The 24,615-nt window shown below is 43.6% G+C and overlaps 1 pseudogene; it reads left to right on the top strand.

Annotated features, from left to right (window-relative positions):
* The first annotated feature begins 5,975 nt into the window (after nucleotides 1-5,975).
* On the top strand, nucleotides 5,976-6,839 carry LOC138445869 (peptidyl-prolyl cis-trans isomerase A-like; annotated as a pseudogene).
* Nucleotides 6,840-24,615: the final 17,776 nt, after the last annotated feature.

A 24,615-nucleotide genomic window follows, 5' to 3' on the forward strand; every position in this document is an offset into this window, starting at 1 on the left:
CATACTAGCATTCACATTATAGGGGTGCCAAAAGGAGAAGAGAGAGGGAAAGAGGCAGAGAATTTATTTGAAGAAATAATAGCTGAAGACTTCCCTAACCTGGGAGAGGAAACAGACATTCGGGTCTAGGAAGCACAGAGAGTCCCATCAAGACATATTATAAGTAAAATGCCAAAAATTAAAGATAAAGAGAAAATCTTTATTCTCTCAAGTAACAAAGGAAAAGCAACTAGTTATATACAAGAGAACCCACATAAGACTACCAGCTGACTTGTTAGCAATAAGGAGAGAAAGGAGTAAAACAATATAGTCAAAGTGATGAAGGAAAACGTAAAAACCAAGATTATTCTACCTGGCAGAGCTATCACTCAGATTTGAAGGAGAGATCAAAGTTTTACAGAAAATCAAAAGATAAAAGAAATCAGCCCTACTGAACCAGCTTAACAACAAACGCTAAAAGGACTCCACTAAGCAGTAAAGACGAGACCACATCTAGAAATATGAAGATTATGAAAGGAAAAGTCTCTTTGGTAAAGGCAAAAATACAGGGAAGGTAGTAGATGAACCCCTTATAAAGCTAGTAGAAAGGTGAAAAGACAAAAGTAGCTAAGTCATCTGTATCCACAATAAAGTAGTTAAGCACAAAACAGGAAAAGATGTAAAATAAGTCAAAAACATTAAAGATAGGGTGGGAGGGAATAAAAAATTCAAGGTTGTTGGAATGCATTTGAACTTAAGAGATCATCTACTTAAAATAAGTGTGTATGTACACAGGGGTTGTTGTATATGACTTTCTTTAGTATTATGGTCAAATTCCTTTTTTTTTTTTAAATGTGTATCTAGTCTAGATTTTCGGTTTTGCGGTTACCGTATCCACAGTGACTGCTTTGATGACAGCCCCTCTAACTGCTTGCCCAGGAACTCCCTATAGGAAGCTGCTCCGTGTGCCTCTCACATGAAGCTAATCATGCTCGATGGCCTGTCCCTTGTCCACAGTGGACAGAACCATGGAAACCTCAGACCAACGAGATTCTATCTAGAGGTGGTCTGTGAGTGAGCTAGAATAAAAACTTTGCCCTGTAGAGATAAGGTGATTTTATTAGACATGGAACACCACCAGATTGGACACTTGGTATCAGGGGGAAGAAGCTGAAAGAGGCATCCAGAGGACTTTATCTGTAAGCAGCCACGATGCATAAGTAGAAGTCGTACGTAGAGAAAGAACATAAGAGTAAAATGAGACGTTGGGGATGCAGAGAGAAACTGAGTCACCCCAACAATTACTAGAGCTGCCTGGGATCCTGCACCTCGTTCCCATTTTCACACAGCATGCTAACTTCCCAGAGGCCGGCAGGTAAAGCTGTTCCTGGTGCCCTGTGATTCCTGTTGTCCTTATATGAAAGATTCAAGAGGTACTCTGTTCCTTGCTGCCCAGGAAAACCTAACAGACATAACGTCTCTGGGCATTTTCCAGCCTGTATTGTCACTTTCTGCTTGTCCCTCTCCCCATCTAGACTGGAAGCTCGCTGAAGTTTTCTGTTCTGTGTGCTCAGTACTAGGCATGACGCCTGGACCACACTTCAGTTCAGTTCAGTCGCTCAGTCGTGTCCGACTCTTTGCGACCCCATGAATTGCAGCACGCCAGGCCTCCCTGTCCATCACCAACTCCCCGAGTTCACTCAGACTCACGTCCATTGAGTCAGTGATGCCATCCAGCCACCTCATCCTCTGTCGTCCCCTTCTCCTCCTGCCCCCAATCCCTCCCAGCATCAGAGTCTTTTCCAATGAGTCAACTCTTCACATGAGGTGGCCAAAGTACTGGAGCTTCAGCTTTAGCATCATTCCTTCCAAAGAAATCCCAGGACTGATCTCCTTCAGAATGGACTGGTTGGATCTCCTTGCAGTCCAAGGGACTCTCAAGAGTCTTCTCCAACACCACAGTTCAAAAGCATCAGTTCTTCGGCGCTCAGCCTTCTTCACAGTCCAACTCTCACATCCATACATGACCACAGGAAAAACCATAGCCTTGACTAGACGAACCTTAGTCGGCAAAGTAATATCTCTTCTTTTGAATATGCTGTCTAGGTTGGTCATAACTTTTCTTCCAAGGAGTAAGCGTCTTTTAATTTCATGGCTGCAATGACCATCTGCAGTGATGTTGGAGCCCAAAAAAATAAAGTCTTACACTGTTTCCACTGTTTCCCCATCTATTTCCCATGAAGTGATGGGATCAGATGCCATGATCTTCGTTTTCTGAATGTTGAGCTTTAAGCCAACTTTTTCACTCTCCTCTTTCACTTTCATCTGCCTGGACCACGGCAGAAATTAAGGTTGCATGAGTAATATCTTATAAATGTGTCCGAGTCCACGTTGTTGATCTCACACAGAAATGTCCCAAAGAGTAGCAACTGACTGCTATTAACTCTTCGGGACCACGTCCAGTGGAAAAGCAAATGCAAATGAACCAGGAAAAACATTTCCTGGTGTTGACGATCCTCCAAAATACCTGCTAAAAATGTGGAAGGACTAGGAAGCTGATATCTGTGCTGGGATCTAAGTCTCTGGCTGGGTTGTGTACCTCTGCACAGAATGAAAGGTGACAGAAGTGTTGTGGGGATTTTATAGAAATCAAAAGTACATGCAATTCTTCTGAAGGCTTGCTGATTACTCTCAGTGCATTGTGTTTTCATTTTGATCTCTGGAAAATATCAGGAACAAGGAAAGAACTTCCCACCCCCACCCCGCCAACCCCCGGCTCCATAGGAAAAACAGTATTGAAATAATACAAACATCTTGGATCGACCCTCTTTTGAAAGTAAGAAATGCCTCACCCTCCCAGCAGGCCCAAAGTCTGCACAGTTTGTCCGCCAAGAGAGTGAGATTTGGCAGCACTCCCTGTAAACTTCAACCGCAGGAGGCCTCTGATTGAATTGAAATTGTTTCCTCCGGTCAGATTTTGTTGGTGGTACACCCGCCTCAGGATGTGAATTCATCATGTTTGCTGTGGGGTGAGATTGGGGCAGTTGGAAAGGGCACAAGAAAAGGCATGTGAGTATTGGTGTGTGTGTAGGTGGGTGCACCCATTTATCCCCCAAAGTCACCAATAAAGGCATTGACACTACCCAAAAGAATTCTGGAAAATTTGATGCATTCTTACTTAACCTCGATATCTTTTGAAGTGATTCGAATTTTATTAACAAAAGAAAGGAAACTGGAAAATGGAAATGGCAAACTGGAGGTAAAATTTGCACAAGTTGTTAACCTGGCCTCCACTGATGGCACACACATACTTATAACCTTTGGGGAGAAAGCAATGCGAAGATCCATCCTCTGGCTTCATAGGGATGGAGGGAGTTGGGGAAGGAAGCAGGTTTGGGCTGTAAGAAAATTTCACCTTGACATTTAGTGGGCCAGTATCTTGCCTTGTTCTTTTTCAAAGGAAACCTGACCGTCTAAATGAGGTCACTGTTTCTTTTACTGTGGTCAAAAACATATAACTTAAATTGGACATCTTAACCATGTTTAAGTGTATAGAAGTACAACTTCTATTGTGAAACAAATCTCTAGAGCTTTTAAATCTTCTAACACTGAAACTCTGCACCCTCCTAATTCTTCCTTCCTCCTCCCATTGGCCCTTGGCAAGCACCCTTTTTCTTTCTCTTTCTGTGATTTTGACTACTCTAGGTGCTTCACATAAGTGGAATCCTGTATCTGTCCCTTCTCTACTGGCTTATTACACTTAGCATAACATATCCTCAAGGCTCAACCTTGTCAGACATATGATAGAGTTCCATCCTTTTTAAGGTTACAAAGTCTGTGCACTACATTTTCTTTATCCATTTGGATGTCAATAGACATCTGAGTTGTTTCCATCTCTTGGCTATCATGAATAACATTGCAATGTACACCGATGTGTAAATATCTCTTTAAGGCTGTACTTTGAGTATTTGGGGATATAAATTTAGAGATGGGACTGCTGGAACTCATGGTAGTTCTATTTTGAGCTTTTAGAGGAACTTCCATAATACTTTCCATAGTGGCTGCTTCCTTTTTCATTCCCACCAAGAGTGCACAAGACTTCCAGTGTTTTCACGTCCTCGTCAACACTTGTTATTTTCTGTTCTTTTGATGGTAGTCATGCTAATGGGCGAGAGGTGATATTTTATGATAGTCCTGATTAGGAATCTCAATTTTACATGAGTGATGTTCAGGGACCATTGGTGACAGGGAAGCCTGGCTACAGTCCATGGTGTCAAATAGTCAGACATGACTGAGTGACTGAATTGAACTGATTTTACATGATGAGACTGAAGCTGTCAGTGGAGGGGTGGGAAAGATTTTCTTTCTGTTCACTAGATCTAGGACCTGACCTTCTATGCTGGAAAATGTGCTAGCCTAATTCTATCCTCATGGTGCTCCCATGCTGGGATTCTAACAAGTGCTCCCCAGGGTCTGAGCAGTGCACTAGGAAGTAATTGAAGCCACAGGACAAAGATATAAAGGCAGATGAGATACCAGTTCATCAGTCCTGGTCAACAGTAAGTAACTTAAAACTGAAACTGAAGCCGCTCGGTCGTGTCTGACTCTCTGCGATCCCATGGACTGTAGCCTACGAGCCTTTTCAGTCCATGGAATTTTCCAGGCAAGAGTACTGGAGTGGGTTGCTATTTCCTTCTCCAGGGGATCTTCCCAACCCAGGGATCGAACCCGGGTCTCCTGCACTGTAGGCAGACGCTTTACTGTTCGTAACAAGTGCAAATATATTACAAAATATCACGTAACTTTTATGTACAATTTGAGAGATAAAGCACAAGACTTTGTGGAACTTTCTGGAAACACCTCAGCGGGCTGCTCTAAGCCATATCCAGGACAATCCTGAGAGATGCACGCTATCTCTTGTCTGCCACTAGAGAACTGGAGGGAAGGTTTGAAAAGCACTAGCATAGTCCGCAGAGTCCCATGAACATGTTTTTCTTTTCTTATTTGGTTAGAGAATCTTGGGGGTGGAAAAAAAATTACAGAACATGTGAACCCCCACTGTCATCTTACAAATGAGAAAAGAAGGGCCCCCAGAGGTGAAGGCGGTGCTTAGGTTCCCACCACAGTGCTTCCTCCTCCCCCAGCCAATGCAGATGTGCCTGATGACGGCTTAGAGGATTTCAGTTGCTGAGAGAAGAGTCATAGGCATATAGGGACCACAGAAGTACTCACGCTTCCTCTCATATATGCAGAGGAAATGCATGGGTTTTTTTTGCTCTGCATTTGATTTGATTTGGTCCCACTGGCTAGTTTGTGAGAAAACAATAACGAAATCTCTGTCTTGAGCTTTAATCCAATGCAATACACTTAGTTCCTTAGGTGATGCTCAGCCTCTGCCTTTATGCTTCTCCTTCTCCGATCCTCTCCAGAAGGCTAGGTGTTCCAGGCAGCCCCGTGACCTCACGGAGGTCGGGTGATTGGGTCTGAGGACTGATCTGCTGCTCTCTGGACCAGCTGCAGACTGGCTCCTCTGAACTCCTCCGGGAATCTTTGGCTTGAGACATCCTGATTGTTCAGCTGGTGTCTGTCGCTAGCATCCTGCCGCTGATAAACTCGCAGTCTCTTCTTTGTCAGCCCATTCAGGGCAGGGGGCTCCTCCCCGCTGACTTGGCCTCCCTCGTGGCTTTCCTCAGTGATTGGCCCCTCTGAGTTTCTGCCCATCCTCCATCTGGCCCTCTGGCTCCCACAGTGCCTGGCCCCACCCTGTCTCTGCTCTAAGGCCACCGCACTCGCCCACGGCCGGCCCTGTGTGGATGCCCTCACGCCCAACATCCAGGTCATATAGAGGCCACGGGCAGCTCCAGGAGGTGCTGAAGACCCTCTCTCCATCTGGACACACTGCTCTATCAGTTCTGTTTCTCTGGAGAACCCTAACTAATACAGAGCAGCTTGCCAGGTTCCTCTGTCCATGGAATTCTCCAGGCAAGAATACTGGAATGGGTAACCATTCCCTTCTCCAGAAGATCTTCCTGACCCAGGGATTGAACCAGGTCTCCAGCCTTGCTGCCAGATTTTTTTACCATGTGAGCTGCTAGGGAAGCCCCCCTACAGAAGCCTACTAAATTCTTACTTGATCTGTATAAGCAGAGCAGTTTTAAGGTCAAGTAAACAAGTCTAACCTGAATCATAAAAACAGAGGGTCGTAGCCCTTTAATCAGCTCTAAGACTTGAGCCAGTACACAGACCCAGAACCCTTTGAATGAAGGAGAGGCCAGTCCTGTTAAGAAAGAAGCCCAATAAGTCTGACAGATGTTGCTGCCCTGGAGCGTCCCGTGCCAGTCAGCCATGGTCAACCCATTGCCATCAATGGCAAGCCCTTAGATGGTGTCTCCTTAGAGGTAAGGGACCTGGAAACCAAGAAGTGGTTGCTCGTCCAATCCTTAAAGCTATGTTAACAGATTGGAGTTGTTTGCAGGCAAATTTCCAAAAACAGCAGAAAACTTTTGTGCTCTGAGTACTAGTATAAAGGTTCCTGATTTCATAGAATAATTCCAGGATTTAGGTGTCAAGGTGGCGACTTCACATGCCATAATGGCACTGGTGGCAAGTCCATCTATGGGGAGAAATTTGATGATAAGAATTTTGTCCTGGACATATGAGTCCTAGCATCTTGTCCATGGCAAGATAAACGGCTCCCAGGTTTTCATTCACACTGCCAGGACTGAATGGTCGGATGACAAGCATGTGGTCTTTGACAAGGTGAAAGACAGCATGAATGTTGTGAAAGCCATGGAGTGCCTCAACCCAGGAATGGTGAGACCAACAAGAAAATCACCACTGCAGACTGTGGACAAAGCTAATAAATTTCACTTGTGTTTTATCTTAACCACCAGACCACTCCTTCCGTAGCTCAGGAGAGCACACCTTCACCCCCATCTGCTTGGAATATCCTGTGGTCTTTGTGCTCCCACTGCAGTTCTTTGGGTTCCGTATTTTCTTTGGGTTCCAGCTGGATTGCAACGTTTATGATTATGAATAAAAACTTAACAAAAAAAGAAAGCGAAGACTCCAGTACCCTGCTAAAAGGTGTACTGTTAATCTTTCTCCCAGTCTTCCCTAAAGGGACCTACATTTTTATCAGGGCTACTATGCATTTAGGAAAAGGAAGTAATCAGAACTTTTAGGATTTAGACACTGGCTCTAAACTGACACTAATTCCAAGAGATCCAAAATGTTACTGTGGTCTACCAGTCAGAATATGAGCTTATGAAAGTCAGGTGATTGATGGAGTGTTAGCTCAGGTCTGTCTCACAGCAGGCCCAGTGAGTCCTGAACCTATCCTTGGTTATTTCCTGAGTTCTGGAATGCATAACTGGAATAGATATACTTAGATGCTAGCAGAATTCTCACATTGGTTCCCTGATCTGTGAGCTTAAATAGTGAGAAATGCCAAGTGGAAGCCACTAAGACTGCCTCTACCTAAGAAAATAGTAAGCTGAAAGCAGTGCCACATTACTAGAGAGACTAGAAATTAGTGCCATCATCAAGGACTTGAAAGATAAGAGGGTAGTAATTTCCACCACAATCCCATCTCCTTCCACCTATTTGACAAACACAGAAGATAAATAGATCTTGGGCAGTACCAGGTGATCATCCTAAGCTCAGCCAGGTGATGACTCCAGTTGCAGCTGCTGTAAGAGATGTGGTTTCACTGCTTGTGCTAATTAACACATCCCCTGGTAGCTAGTGGCTTCTCTGGCAACTCAGATGGCAACTATTGATCTAGCAAATGCTTTTTCCTCCATTCCTATCCATAAGGCCCACCAAAAGCAAGGGATCAATATACCTTCACTGTCCCTCTTCAGAGACCTATCAACTCTCCTGCCCTAAGCCATAATCTAGTTCACAGGGCCCCCTCTTCCTCAAGATACACATTGGCTCATGGTAATGATGAAATTATGCTGATGGGACCTAGTAAGCAAGAAGTAGCAACTACTCTAAGATTTGTGAGTAAGACATTTATGTGTCAGAGGGTAAGAAACAAATTAGACAAAGGTTTAAGGGCCTTCCGCAGCAGTGAAATTCTTAAGGGTCTAGTGGTATAGCTAGTCGAGATACCTATTCTGCGGCAAAGGATAAGTGGTTGCATCTGATCCCTCCTACAACCAAAAAACAGGCACAATGTCTCAGGGGCTCTTTGGATTTTTTGAGGCAAAAATATTCCCCTCATCTAAGTGTATTATTCCAGCCCACTTTTCAAATGACCCCAAAACATCTTTTGAATGGGGCCCAGAACAAGAGATGCTTCTGCAAAAGGCCCAGGCCACAGTGCCTGCTGCCCTGCCACTAAGACCACATGAACTGGCAGGTCCAATGGTCTCCTACTGACATTTCAGGTAGGAGGCTCTTTGGGGCCCTACAGGTGAATGTCAGTGCAGTTCCTTAGGATTTTTGAGCAAATCCCTGCCATCCTCTGCAGATAACTACTCTCCCTTTGATGAATAGATCTCAGCCAGCTGTACTGGGCCTTCAGAGAGACTCAGTGCTTGACCCCGGGCCAAGTTACCAGGCAACCTGAGTTGCCCATTGTGAACTAAGGGTTATCTGGCCCATTAAGCCATCAAGCTGGGCATGCACAGCAGCACTCCAACACCAAATGGAAGTGGTGTATATGTGATAGGGCCAAGCAGTCCTGTACACAGTGAAACTGCCTTTCAAAGACTCAGTTATAGTACCAGCTAGGTGGCAGTAACTTGTAGGTGAGGTTCTCCAGAAGACTGTGTGGGCTCAGAATCAGCATCCAATATATTATCTGTCTCATAGCCAGGATGCAAGGGTCCAGGAATCAAGGGGTGGGAATGGGAGTCGCATCACTCATTCTTACCACTAATGACCCACTGGCCAAATGTTTGCTTCCTGTTCCCATGGCCTTAGGCTCAGATGGCCTGTAGATATTCATTCTAAAAGGAAGAATGCTTCCACCAGGGAATGCAATGATGATTTTATTGAACTGGAAGTTAATATTGCCGCCCCATCACTTTGGGCTTTTTGTGCCTCTGAACCAGGCAAAGAAGGGAGTCAGTGAGCTGGTTGGTGTGACTGATCCTGGCCACCAAGAAGAAAGGGGATTACTACTCTACAATGGAGGTGAGGAAGAGTATGTTTGGAATAGAGAAGATCCCCTGGGAATTCTCTTAGTGATTAAGGTCAATGGAAAACTACAACAGCCAAATCGAGGCAAGACTACCACTGGCCCAGAACCATCCAGAAAGAAGGTTTGGATCACTTCACCTTGCAAAGAACTATGATCAACTGAGGTGCTTGCTGAAGGTAAAAAGAATACAGAATGAATAGTAGAAGAAGGTAAATACCAGGATGACCAAGTGACCAATTTCAAAAACGAGAACTGTAATTTTCATGAGTATTTGCTCCTTGTTTTGTTATGAATATGTACATATACCTTTGAGGTTTTCTTCTCTCTTTTATCCCATTATCTTGAAACATAAGATGTATTGACTTTATATCATAGTATTTAAGTAGTGTTAACTTTACTTTGTGGTATTTAAGTTACAGGATATCAAGAAGAATAAACATCACTTGAGGACTTCTGATGAGGAGGTTAGTGTGTAAGTAACAGCCCTTGATCACAGAAAGGGTGAGAGGGATGTCTCTTAAAATCACTCCATCATTTGAAATCTGGAGTAGAAGAAGTTGTCCAAGGAGTAGCTTGATAGACCCAGGGCCCACCTCTAAGGGCCTCTAGCAGAGCAGATATGCATCTGACACCCCAACACCAGCCTCTGTGACTTTACAGGCTGTGATTAATGTCTGAGACTCTCCCTTGGCCTCACACTAAAGGAGTCACTTTCCTTTGAGAAGATGAAGGAGCTTCAATTATGAGCTTGTCTTCAGTAAACACATTAAGCTGAAGACTAGAGGCCTTTACCCATTTCTCCCCTGAATTATATATACCCTAGAAACCTTGTACGACCTCAAGAGGGAGGAATTGAGAACCCTAAATCAATAACTGAAACTGGAGACATGTCCAGCTGGGGCTAACCTTTGCCTATTTATATTCATTTAGTCATAAAAATAAATGTGACGTTTCTTGAGTCTTAGGGTCATGGAGTAATTTGTATCTATTACATTTATATGAAAAGTTTCACAAAGTCAGAGAAATAAATCATAATCAGTTATACAGTTGATGGTTGACTTTATTGTTATTATTGAATCGCTACACTTGCTCTGAATCTTTCTGAGCTAGGCTTAAGTTCTATGTCTAATGGCAGTGCTAGGAGTACAAGGACCAGGAAGACACTCAACCTTGATGATGGCTCAGTATACACTTGTAACTGCGGCAGCATTCCATAATTCTCCCGTGGAGGGGCTCTACCTTCTGATGTCGTTTTGTCTTCTCACTCCACTCCTTCTCCCTCTTCTTAAAAAAATTTACCCAACATTTATTGTTAGATTTCTGTGTGCTGGATTTTGAAGATAACAAGGAAATAGGAAATCCATGTTCTTGAGGACCTTATAGACCAGAGGCATACAAGAAAAAGAACTCAGAATGTGATTTGTCAGGATATCACAATGGGCCAGAAGAGAAACCTGTGGCTCAGCCTTTTGTCTCCATTTTTCAAAATGAGGAGAATAATATTTTCCAGCCAACAAAATCATGAAACAAACTGGATGAATGTTCCAAGAGCAGAAAGTAAGTTAGTGAGTCACATCACAGAACAACTATATCCCAATTAATACAAGACTGTTCCATGCTGGAAATCAGGCAGAATGATTTGGCAGTGGCTCTTAAAAAACAAGTGTTGACATCATTGTCCATTTCAATTACCAGGGACTCAAGTTTCCACAGTGGTTAACAGGACTGTGCTCACAAACCTTTCATTGTGGAATTTAGGATCCTTGAACATCATCACAGGTGTGGTTTAAAAGAAGTCACCTGATAAATATATACAATGGAACATTACTCAGCTATTAAAAAGAATGGAATAATGCCATTTGCAGCAATATGAACGGACCTGCTGCTGCTGCTAAGGCGCTTCAGCCGTGTCCACCTCTGTGCGACCCCATAGACGACAGCCCACCAGGCTCCCCCGTCCCTGGCATTCTCCAGGCAGGAACACTGGAGTGGATTGCTATTTCCTTCTCCAATGCATGAAAGTGAAAAGTGAAAGTGAAGTCGCTCAGTCATGTCCAACCCTCAGTGACCCCATGGACTGCAGCCTTCCAGGCTCCTCCGTCCATGGGATCTTCCAGGCAAGAGTACTGGAGTGGGGTGCCATTGCAGCCTACCTAGAGAGTATCAAATCGAGTGAAGTTAAGCCAGAGAAGGAGAAATATCATATGACATTCCTTATATGTAGAATGATACAAATGAGTCATTCTGAAATTAATCAAATGAATGAATGAATACAAATAAATCAAAAAGAAAGGATACAAATGAACTTACAAAACAGAAAGAGACTCACAGACTTAGAGAATGAACTTACAGTTACCACGGGGGAAGGATGGGGTTAGGGATAGTTAGGGAGTTTGGAATGGACATAGACACACTGCTGTATTTACAATGGATAACCAACAAGGACCTACTGTAACTCTGCTCGATGTTATGTGGCAGCCTGGATGGGAAGGGAGTTTAGGGGAGAATGGATACATGTATATGTATATTGGCTGAGTCCCTTTGCTTTTCACCTGAAACTATCACAACATTGTTAATCAACTATACCCCAATACAAAATAAAATTTTTCTTTTTTTTTTTTTTAATAAAAGAAGTCACCTGTTAGCCCTCCCACAGTGTCACCATGCTGAGAATAGGAGGCTAGATTCTAGATTCCTAACCTTACTCCTATGCCCCCACCTCCAGCCTTTTTCCAGGGCAAAGACCAAGGACCCACTCATCCTGATGGGGAGAAAGAGGAGATCTCCCATAATGCTCTTCCTTTGATTACAGGAGGGTATTTCTCATCCCAGCTGTTATGTTTCCAAGAAACCTGAGAGGCCTACTGTCTGAAAGTTGTTACCCAAGGAATATGAACCTGTTTAACTGCAAAATCTCACATCTTTGACTTTTGCGACTCTTGCTTATTTAGTAATAAACAAGATTATTATTTAATCTTGGACTGAATGATTGTAATGAATGACTATTTCAATTATACAGCTAAACTCCCTGTACAGTCCATAGAAATTTTACATACAAAACAGAGAAACAGAGAGAAGAATACATCCTGAATGTTAATTTCCTAAAAGAAAAAGGAAAAAAAAGGGAAATCAAGTAAAAAATTAATAAAATATTTTTATGCATAAATATTTTCATTTTTATAGTGTGGCACTAGTTTTTATAGCCCTCTTTCAATGTGCTTGTTTTAATGCCTTTTATTTGGCAAGTTCAATAGTTAAATGCATCTTTAAAAAACCCAGATTTCTCTGAAATGTATACATCATTGGCAAATGGATTTTGGACATATTATCTAGTATAAACTCTTTCATTTGAAAGATAAAAAATACTGTTAAAACAATGTTGAATTATTTGTTTGAATTAACCTGCATAATGAAGAACCATAGGCAAAAGAAAAAAGATGAGGCACAGTTTCCAGCATCCAAATGCTTATTCTTGCTCAAAATTTCAGCTCATGGCATAGACCACAGTAGGTAATTGAGAGCAAAACATCCAACTGCTAAGCAGAAAACCTTGGAGGGGGATTTTCAAAATGCATCCTAAGTTGACTAAAGCCCAGAATGTCTTGAAACTTCAGAAGTGACAATAAAACCTAGGTCCTATTATAAATTATATGTGGTGACTTCAGCTGAATCAAAATTAAACAAAGCACCAACCTAGTAATTAAAAATGTTTAAAATTTTAAATTGCACAAATAACATGTCCAAGTATTGCCGTTAGACTATAATAGCACTATGCCATCTTCATTTTTCCTTTTCCTCTTGAGTTGAGACCCATTAACAAATTGGATTGGGATATTTGTGGGTCTGTGCTTTCATCTGGACGAGATGTTGGGATTAAACCAGAAGTCAGTGCAGACACAAAACCAGGAGAGAGAGGACAAGCAGAAGTAGCAAAGGCATCGCTGCCAAATCCCGTCAATAAAGTCTGGGTGGTGGGCGGGTGATCGCTGAGTGCAGCCCCTCTCCCCCTCTGCAGGCTCCCTTCCCAGTGGACAGTCAGGCCAGCTGTCTAGGCGGCAGGACTAGCCCTCCTCTCCCAAGCCCAGACCTGTGGGAAAATCTTCATTGGCTAGTAATTGATTCCACCCTGCCAGCTCCATTACCCCAGGCTCCAGTCAAACTGGCAGCAAGCTGGGGAAGGCAGTCCACTGAAGGGGTGAGGGGGCGGGAGCAAAGGCCATCAGACTCCCCCTGCAATTAACACTAATCTGAAAATTGGCCTCTGACAGCAAAGCCCAGCACCTGACAGCTAATTACTTATGTCAGGCTGATGTGCACTTCACATGGAAAGGTTATTTATCAGAGACCGGACTGTGTTCCTCCTCCCCCACATTTTTTTCTGTTTGTCTTAGTTGCAAACAGTGGGGAATTGTTCCTGGTTGCTTAGATCCTGGAAACCCTGGAAGTTCTTATACTTCATTTAACTGACAGGCTCCTAAATATCCTTTCTAAGACCTGGCCCACGTGTGTTGTGCTGCCCACCTGGACTGGTGGCCAGAGAAAGATGGAGATATCCCAGAGGGCGGGCCTCATCTCCTTTTATAAATGGAGCCAAAGTAGTGGAGACATGGGAAATCTAAATAATCAACATAGATGCAATGAGAAATCCAAGACGGGCAAACCAACTTTGTACATCTCATTTTCAAAAAGCCAGTCTGATGCATGGATACCAAGGGGGAAAAGGGTGGAGGTGAGAGTAATTGGGAGACTGGGATTGACTCATAAGCTCTATTGATACTATGTATTAATATAAAGTAGACAACGGATGGGAGCATAGTGAATAGCACAGGAACTCTACTTAAGGTACTGCAGTGATCTGAATGGGAGGGAAATCCAAAAAGGAGGGGGCATAGGTATATGTATGGCTGACTCATTTTGCTATGTAGTAGAAGCTAACACAACATTTTAAAGCAACTATATACTTTAAAAAAATTAATTAATAAAAGAAAAAAAATGGAACAAACAGCCAGTCCACACAGAGAAGATGCATCAAGGACTTATTCTACAAATGGAATCAAAAGCATGCTGTCTTAAGTTATTTAAAAATATTTTCTCTAATCTTCATATATCTATAGAGTAAGTGTCTAGGTGACCCACTCAGATATACTACCTTTAAGTTGGGGATTTGATCTGCCTTGCCAGTAATAAAAGTGTTTATCAGTGGGGAAGAGGAGTTTATATGAGACTTTCCCTTTCTACTTTGCCTTTTCAGTCAACAAATATTTTCTGAGCATATATTTAATATGTTAGTCATTGTGCTGTGTCCCGGGCACATGAGACACTTTTTTCCCTCTTAGGATGGGTTGGAGAGTGACACAGACAAGTAAGGAAATTATAATACGGTGTTCAGTTCAGTTCAGTCACTCAGTCATGTCCGACTATTTGCGACCCCATGAATCACAGCACGCCAGGCCTCCCTGTCCATCACCAACTCCTGGAGTTCACTCAGACTCACATCCATCGACTCAGTGATGCCATCCAGTCATCTCATCCTCTGTCGTCCCCTTCTCCTCCTGACCCCAATCCCTCCCAGCATCAGAGTCTTTTCCAATGAGTCAACTCTTCTCATGAGGTGGCCAAAGTACTGGAGTTTCAGCTTTAGCATCATTCCTTCCAAAGAAATCCCAGGGCTGATCTCTTCAGAATGGACTGGTTGGATCTCCTTGCAGTCCAAGGGACTCTCAAGAGTCTTCTCCAACACCACAGTTCAAAAGCATCAATTCTTCGGCGCTCAGCCTTCTTCACAGTCCAACTCTCACATCCATACATGACCACTGGAAAAACCATAGCCTTGACTAGACGGACCTTAGTCGGCAAAGTAATGTCTCTGCTTTTGAATATACTGTCTAGGTTGGTCATAACTTTTCTTCCAAGGAGTAAGCGTCTTTTAATTTCATGGCTGCAGTCACCATCTGCAGTGATTTTGGAGCCCAAAAAACTAAAGTCTTACATTGTTTCCACTGTTTCCTCATCTATTTCCCATGAAGTGATGGGACTGGATGCCATGATCTTCATTTTATGAATGTTGAGCTTTAGGCCAATTTTTTCACTCTCCACTTTCGCTTTCATCAAGAGGCTTTTTAGTTCTTCTTCACTTTCTGCCATAAGGGTGGTGTCATCTGCATATCTGAGGTTATTGATATTTCTCCTGGCAATCTTGATTCCAGCTTGTGTTTCTTCCAGTCCAGCGTTTCTCATGATGTACTCTGCATATAAGTTAAATAAGCAGGGTGACAATATATAGCCTTGAGGTACTCCTTTTCCTGTTTGGAACCAGTCTGTTGTTCCATGTCCAGTTCTAACTGCTGCTTCCTGACCTGCATACAGATTTCTCAAGAGGAAGGTCAGGTGGTCTGGTATTCCCATCTCTTTCAGAATTTTCCAGTTTATTGTGATCCACAGAGTCAAAGGCTTTGGCATAGTCAATAAAGCAGAAGTAGATGTTTTTCTGGAACTCTCTTGCTTTTTCCATGATCCAGCAGATGTTGCCAATTTGATCTCTGGTTCCTCTGCCTTTTCTAAAACCAGCTTGAACATCAGGAAGTTCATGGTTCACGTATTGCTGAAGCCTGACTTGGAGAATTTTGAGCATTACTTTATTAGCATGTGAGATGAGTACAGCTGTGCGGTAGTTTGAGCATTCTTTGGCATTGCCTTTCTTTGGAATTGGAATGAAAACTGACCTTTGTAGCATCATACAATTTGACGATGGTGAAATACAAGATTTGGAAAGACTTAAACCAGAATCTGGGTTTCCTGGTTGCTCAGCAATAAAGAACCCGCCTGCAATGCCGGAGTTGCAGATTCGATCCCTGGTTCAAGAAGATCCCCTGGAAGAGGAAATGGCAACCTACTCAGGTATTGTTGCCTGAAAAATCGCATGGACAAAGAAGCCTGGCGGGGTACAGTCCATAGGGTCACAAAAGAGTCAGACATGACTTACAGACTAAACAACCGACAAAACCAGGATCTAAACTAAATTTATATGGTACATAAAATGGTCTCTAAGCTGAGATATGAATAAACAGTGGTCAGGCAGGCAAAGGAGGGAGTGTATAGCAGTGGAGGATAGAAAAGATAAAGGAAATATCACATACACAAAACCTGACATGAGAGAATTCAGCAGCGTTGGAGCCTAGAGAAGACATGACCCAGATGAGGCTGATATTTGAGGCTCGTGGTGAACTTGTCTGAAGGTTTTCCAAGTAGAAATTATAAGGATTCTGATTTAGCAGACATTTCATGATCCATCCTTGCTTTCCTCTCTCATCCAACTTGATCTGACTTTATGTATCCAAGTCCTGGACCAGGCCATGCCAGGGAAATCCAGTCCCTTCAGGTTATTGGGTAAGTATTAGAGCAAGAGGGGGCTTCCCAGGTGGTGCTAGTGCTAAAGAATCTGCCTACAATACAGAAGATCTGGGTTCAATTCTTGGGTTGGGAAGATCCCCTGGAGGAGGAAATGGCAACCCACTCCAGTATTCTTGCCTGGTAAATCCCATGGACAGAGGAGCGTGGCAGGCTATAGTCCATGGGGTCACAAAGAGCTGACATGACTGAGCAAGCCTAAGCATGAGAGAGCAAGAATCAGGGGACCTGGGAGAATAGATAACTACAATTTTTTGCTCATCAGCTACCTATCTTACCAGTGGGCTTCCCTCTCCCTCATCACATGTGAGTCTGGGTTTTCATAAGGGTTAATTTATTTATCTAACAAATGATAACTACATCTCTATGCCAGTGATGGGAGGCACCAAGGATACCGAAGTGAACAAGGCAGGCATGGCCTCTGTCTTTGAAAAGCTAGTATATATTCTAAGGAGTAGACAGATATGAAACAGTTAAATAAATCATCAAAAGTGTCCTGTGTGGTCAGTGCATTAAAAAATTAAGAAATACATTATTGGGACTTCCCTGGTGGTCCATTGGCTAAGATTCTACCCCACTCCCAATGCCCCCAGAGCAGGAAGCCCAGGCTCAATCCCTTCTTGGGGAACTAGATCCCACCTGCCACAGCTAAAAGTATGCATGCTGAAACTAAAGATCCTAATGCCACAACTAAAACCTAGTGCAACCAAATACACACACACACACATATATATTTTTTAAAGCACATTATCTAAAATCACCATCTGTATGAAACTGTTTTGAAAGCTGTACATAATAACTAAAATGAAAGAGATTGTCATTAAGATATCCCCAATATGAAGTCAAAGGCTTCTCTGGTGTTTCAGTGGTAAAGAATCCACCTGCCAATGCAGGAGATGCGAGTTTGATCCCTGGGTTCGGAAGATCCCCTGGGGAAAGGCATGGCGACCCCCACCAGTATTCTTGCCGGGTAAATCTCATGGACAGAGGAGACTGCCGGGCTTCAGTCCAAGGGGTTGCAAAAGAGTTGGACATGACTTAGTGACTAAACAACAGCAACAACACTGTGAAGTCATAGATGAAAAGACAGAGGAAAGAAGGGTGTATGCGTTAAGATCTTGGCATGTGTCTGGTACTGGGCTATCACCACACTGTGCGCTATGTGTACAGTTTCACTGGTTTCTCATAACAAGAATGCGTGTGTGCGTGCTGAGTCATGTCAGTCATGTCTGACCCCTTGCAACACTATGGACAGTAACCCTCCAGGCTCCTCTGTCCATGCAAGAATACTGGAGTGGGTAGCCGTGCCCCTCTCCAGGGGATCTTCCCGACCAGGGATTGAACCTGCAGCTCCTGCAGCTCCTGCATTGCAGGTGGATTCTTTACCATTGAGCCACCTGGGAAGCCCCCATAACAAGCCTATGAGAGTGTTACTATTTCCCCAATTTTCCCAGTGAAGTTACCGAGATGCTGAGTTAAAGACTTACTCTAGGCCATCCAGTTAGTAAAGGAGGGAATGGTGAAGTTTGGGCCCCCATCCCGACCCACCAAGAATGCAACCTTGTCAGCACCTCTGCAGATTTCATTCTTTAGGACCAAAGAACTCGCTCCACCAAGACTAGGATCACATTAAGCAGCCAGAACCAAACTGACTGGAACATTCTGCCTCTCCTGGAGACTACCTTTTCCCTTAGTTGAAGTGTCAGCTTGTATCATCCTGAGAGATTGTTTATACCTTCTTAGGCATGAGAACCTTTTCATAAGACTGCTAGATGTTGCGTGCATGCTTGTGTGCTTAGTAGCTCAGTCACGTCCACCTCTTTGCAACCCATGGACTGTAGCCCACCAGGCTCCTCTGTCCATGGGATTATCCAGGCAAGAATACTGGAGTGGGTTGTCGTGCCCTCCTCCAGGGGATCTTCCCGACCTGGGGACTGAATTCATGTCTCCTACATTGGATTCTTTACCATGGATTGACCTGGGAACACAAATGTAATTTCTATCCCAATCTTTCTACCACTCAGCCCTTTAAGAAGTGTGCTCCTGACTGTAGAAAAACTCATCAAGTGTGTGCTTTTGAAAGGTAGAAAAATAGAAATCAAAAGCAGAAAGGTGGGGCTATTCATTGTTTCTGAAAACGGGAAAGCAGAGGACTGGACCTAAAAAAAACAAAAGACATTGTGAACAGATATAACACCAAACAAGTGTTTGTCATACCCCCTCAGTAGAGTTCAGACGGGCCCCCCATGGCAGAATTATTACTGTACAGCCATTACGCAGGGTTAATATTTAGGGAGCATTGCAGTTTCCACAGTCACAACCAAAATAACTCTGCTTTAAATAAGTAATGAACAGAGCAGCACCAGTCCAGCTCAAACACAAAAACCTGGTGAAAGGGAGCAACCTCACACTCTGCCTTATGCCCCCGAGCCCCCTGGTCTGGAGTTTTCTCAGGACACAGAGTCCACAGCTCCAACCCGAGTGACCCCTGAGCTGGAGCTCTTGTCAAGACAATGTCAGCAGCAGCTTCTGGAAACCACAGACACTGTGATCTCTGTCCATAACAGGTCGTTATGTTTGGGCTTCCTAATCACCCGCTTGGAGGACAGAAAGAGAACACTAGCCAGAGTGACCAGGCTGTGGTCTGCCCTTGGCCCCTGCTCCTGCTTGGAGCCCACCCCCCCCCCTCCCCGCCCACACACACCCCGGCACCATGCAGGCTGTTTTTTAGGCACTGCAATGCAAACAGTCAGTCTCTTGGCCCCAAGAGAGGTCTCTGTTTCACAGCTCCTGCTCTCTTGTAGGAAATCCAAGCCTATGACACATTCATATCCACTTGGGTTTCCTAATGCTTCTTTGGTCAGTGTTGAAGATGCTTATGGGCTTCCCAGGTGGCGCTGGAGTGGTAAAGGACCCTCCAGCCAATGCAGGAGACTTAAGAGACTCAGGTTGGATCCTTGGCTTGGGGAGATCCTCTGGAGAAGAAAGTGGCAACCGACTACAGTATGTTTGCCTGGAGAATCCCATAGACAGTGGAGCCTGGCAGGTTATGGTGCTTAGGGTCTCAAAGAATCAGACACAGCTAAAGCAACTTAGCAAGCAAGTGAAGATGCTTAAGTCTTATTGCTGTCCTATTTTGCCCTAATCTATCTTTTAAAATATTTTTACGGTTTTCAGTCAAACAAAACAGAAACCAAAACATCTCTGTTACCAAGAGTGAGCATGATTCTTTTTTTTAAGCTTTGGTTTGATTTTATGAAATGATCCCATGCTGATATGCTTATAAATGGTGAGACAGTATGGTTTCCAATTAAAGAGCCTATAGCAACTGTCTTGTAAATAAAGAATTTGTGTTTTGGTCTTCTCAGAAGTGCTTGTTTTTTGTAAGATATAGTGCCTGACTGTAGCTTTGCTCTAAGCATGGCATTGCTTGCAAGCCAGCCCATGGAAGGGCCAAGGATGAGAACGCCAACATGCCCCCCTGGCTCCCTACTGCCACCACCAATTTCCATCCCCTCCTGCTTACCACTGACCACATATCACAAAACCATATGTATACCCAGGACCCCAAAATATTTCTGCATGAGGGGTTCCCCATACGGCCCTCTGGATTGCTGGAAATGGGCCATCACTCTCAAAGCTTCCGAAGTCCATAGACAACATCAGGGTGTGCCTCCAAGCCGAGTGACACCTGCTCTCTGCCTGTCTGGATGGGTGGAAGCCTGCTGTGAGATCGCTGGCATTGTGGAAGACCCCCGGAGAACTCCCTTAACCAAATGCTGGGCAGGTGGGCACCAAGGCTGCTGCTCCAGGGGCTGACTTGGAACAGTACATTCAAAATCATCATCATCCAAAAAAAAAAGAGTATTTTGGCAACCTCAAATATGAACTCTCATCAAGTTTAAAAGAGAATTTTTATAGAGACAGGCTTACTTCAATTCTCATTTGGCCATACTCTAATCTCTTTGGGGTCTATTTGGCACTCACTGACAACATGTATATTGTTTCCCCTGGAATGGCCTTTTTTAAACTAGACAAATTGCATCAGGAGGCTTATTTAAAGATCCACATTTTCTTAACTGTGATGATGGTCTTAAATATTAATAATAACTATAGCTTTGGCTTATATGGTGCCTCTTCCAACAAAGAGAGATGCCCTTCTTTCATAATCAGTATCTGGCACTAACTGATATGCAAATCCCCCTCCCACCCCCGAGAGCACAGCGTTGTATGCTGCACAGCTGTGAGTCATCAGACATTAATGTGGACTTAATTTGAACTGGTGCTGGAGGTAGTGGGCACAACTCAAATTAAACATGTGGTGGGCGTTTAACCACAATATTACCAATTCCTATTCTGACATCTGACAGTCCTTAATAATTAACTGCATGTAAATGGTCAAACCTTCCCTCCCTGTTGAACTGGTCTCTAACTCTACCAGTCTCTGCACCGTAATTGCAAGTCCGGGCTGTCAACTGCTCTAGTGGCAAATCATAGGGAAAAGATCAGACATCTTCAGGAGCCCTGTGTTCTTCGCTCTAGCTGCCTTTTAATTGGACTGGAAGGCCTTCCCAGCAGCTCCCATATGCTGCCTTCTTCGAAAGACAGAATATTTTCTCTGGATAAGAGGGAAATTGACTGTGCTTTGAGGCTTAACTGGAGGGTCTGGGGAAACACACTTTTGTGGTAGACTTTCCAGGGTTATGCTATAATGCGCCAAGGCAGGTATATTGTCCCAAAGCCACAAATTACTCCTTTCCTGACTCCTCATCCTTGTGTGATTTTTCTTCCTTCTCCCTATACTATAAAATGTCTTATTTGAATTTAAGCCATGGATTGATAGGCTGGTTCCTTGGTGAATAAAGATTGGAGCTCTCTGCAAGTCCAAGGAGAATGTTACACAACAGAGGTGATCAAACTCAGAGCTCTAAATCCATCATCTCTTGAAAAAATCATGTCACATTTGAACTCAGAAATTCATGAGTGACACATTCTACAGCCTCTACTTGGCCAAGCTAAGGTCCTGCTGCTGCTGCTGCTGCTGCTAAGTTGCTTCATTTGTGTCCGACTCTGTGCCACCCCATAGACGGCAGCCCACCAGGCTCCCCAGTCCCTGGGATTCTCCGGGCGAGAACACTGGAGTGGGCTGCCATTTCCTTCTCCAATGCATGAAAGTGAAAAGTGAAAGTGAAGTCACTCGGTTGTGTCCGAACTTCACTATCCCATGGACTGCAGCCCACCAGGCTCCTCTGCCCATGGGATTTTCCAGGCCAGAGTACTAGAGTGGGTAAGCTAAGGTCCTAGAGCTGCTTTTATCTTTGTTAGACAAAAAAAGACACAACTGATATTCAGGAGAGTGTGAACATCCACAAAAAGACCATTATACCTACTAAAAGGAAACCTTGATTGATCATGGGGACATACAGGACATACAGGAACTAATGACACAATGACATTTATAATTGGATTATATATAATGTGGATAGAAACAGAAATGACTTTTACTTTTGTATTTTATGGATGAAAAAAGAATTTACTAACCAAATGAATGATATAAAACTGATTATAGAATTTGTAGAACAAGTAAAAACATAATATTTTTAATGCTGTGATTTTCCTTGATATACCATTTAAGTATAACTGGCATGCCTATTATGAAGTTTGTTCTCTTTTTAGCAAAATAGATTCCCCTAAGAATTTGTCATAAGTAATATTTTTTATTACTTTAGTTGGATACTCTTCAAAGCATTAGATTTACTTCCTGGTGGCTCAGATGGTAAAGAATCTGACTGCGATGCAAGAGACCCTGGTTCAGTCTCAGGGTTGGGAAAATCCCCTGGAGAAGAGAATGACAACCCACTCCAGTAATCTTGCCTAGAGAATTCCATCGACCGAGGAACCTGGCGGGCTACAGCCCATGGGGGTCACAAACAGTCAGACATGACTGAAATGATTAACACTTTCACACTTCAAAGCATTAGATTTGCACTTTTTTTTTTTTTTAAGATTTTACAATTGAGACTAAATTTGTGTGTGAGGCTGCAAACTATAAGGTTTTATGGTAGAGGTTGAGGATGTATCACTCCAGTTGCTGGGAAGTACAGTAACAAGCCTGGTATTATGTGTTAAGTAGTAAATAAGTGAACAATTATGGTGGCTGTCAAGCTCAGACTGTTTCTAATCCTGTACTAGCCCCTCAGGCTGAATAAGCATACTGGAAGTATCAGCCCAATTATAACCTAATGGAATAAAAATGAACTTAAGGGGAACAGAAGCAAAGAAACAAAAAAACTTTAAAAAGAGAGAGTGGGAGAATTAAAGAAAGAAATGTTCTTTTAAAATCTTCGTGTATATTTGTACACAGAATGCATGAAAGCAAACAGATGTAAGGGTTCTTGGAACTTAAACTATGGCTGTGTCCTGGTCATTTCTCTGCCGCAGAAAAAGAATAAGCTCTTTTGAAAGCCCCAGTCTGAAAGAAGGGCTAACATCAAACAGCCCCAGAATAACCAGGAGACTAAAGCCTGAAGCTATTCAACTTCCTGCCTTGTAACTGACTAAGCTACTTAGAGCTGTAAGAAAATGAGGGGCACCATTGCACCAGAAAAGCTTTCCAGAACAGAAGCAGCACCGCAGTCTGCTGGAAGGAGCCAGAACCAGGACTAAGAAGACTTAGGCCACCACCCACCTAGCTCTGCCCCATGCAGTTTGGGCAGGTCCATACTTGTCCCTTCTCTGGAGGTGAATTGCTGGCCATTCTCCACATGGCCACCCTGCTCAACACACCTGGGACCAGACTCAGACGCAGTGACAAGCACAGAAAAGGCTTCCTGCCAGAGAAGGAAATCAGTTTCACACCCAGGGCTTCTGGCAGCCAGCGCCCCCTCACTGTTCTCCTGACCTGCGTGGCCAGGGGCACCTCTGCATTTGCGTGTTCGCTGAATCATCACTGTTCCCCAGGCTCTGTTTTAACTGCTAGTTTCTAAGCACTCCGAGGTCCTGCCAGCTCCCAGGTCTTGCTCTCCCTTTGTTCCGTTCCCAGCCTAGCCTTGGCAGTCCTTGGTCCTGGCTTCAGATATCTGCCATAATTCATGGTCCTGGCACAGCAACAGTACTTTAACTAGAAACCGAAAAGTATTTTGGAAAAGGACTGAGAGCCGATGAGAGGGTAGGGCCACTTCCACAAACCAGTAGTGCTGACCAACAGACCTGGCATGCTGTTGTTTGATGAAACTTTAGAGAAACTTTGCAGAAATTTTAATATCACTCCTGCCAGCCCCAGGCAAAAGAAAGTCAGGTATCTTTATCAATCAAGTTTACATTCATGTACACAGGTGGAATACCAGACCACCTGACCTGCCTCTTCAGAAACCTATTTGCAAGTCAGGAAGCAACAGTTAGAACTGGACATGGAACAACAGACTGATTCCAAATAGGAAAAGGAGTACGTCATGGCTGTATATTGTCACCCTGCTTATTTAACTTATATGCAGAGTACATCTTGAGAAACCCTGGGCTGGAAGAAGCACAAGCTGGCATCAAGATTGCCAGGAGAAATATCAATAACCTCAGATATGCAGATGACACCGCCCTTATGGCAAAAAGTGAAGAGGAACTAAAAAGCCTCTTGATGAAAGTGAAAGTGGAGAGTGAAAAAGTTGGCTTAAAGCTCAACATTCAGAAAACGAAGATCATGGCATCTGGTCCCATCACTTCATGGGAAATAGGTGGGGAAACAGTGGAAACAGTGTCAAACTTTAATTTTTTGGGCTCCAACATCACTGCAGATGGTGACTGCAGCCATGAAATTAAAAGACGCTTACTCCTTGGAAGAAAAGTTATGACCAACCTAGATACCATATTCAAAAGCAGAGACATTACTTTGCCGACTAAGGTCCGTCTAATCAAGGCTATGGTTTTTCCTGTGGTCATGTATGGATGTGAGAGTTGGACTGTGAAGAAAGCTGAGCGCCAAAGAATTGATGCTTTTGAACTGTGGTGTTGGAGAAGACTCTTGAGAGTCCCTTGGACTGCAAGGAGATCCAACCAGTCCATTCTGAAGGAGATCAGCCCTG

This window comes from Ovis canadensis, chromosome 9 (genome assembly GCF_042477335.2).
Source record: "Ovis canadensis isolate MfBH-ARS-UI-01 breed Bighorn chromosome 9, ARS-UI_OviCan_v2, whole genome shotgun sequence".
NCBI lineage: Eukaryota > Metazoa > Chordata > Mammalia > Artiodactyla > Bovidae > Ovis > Ovis canadensis.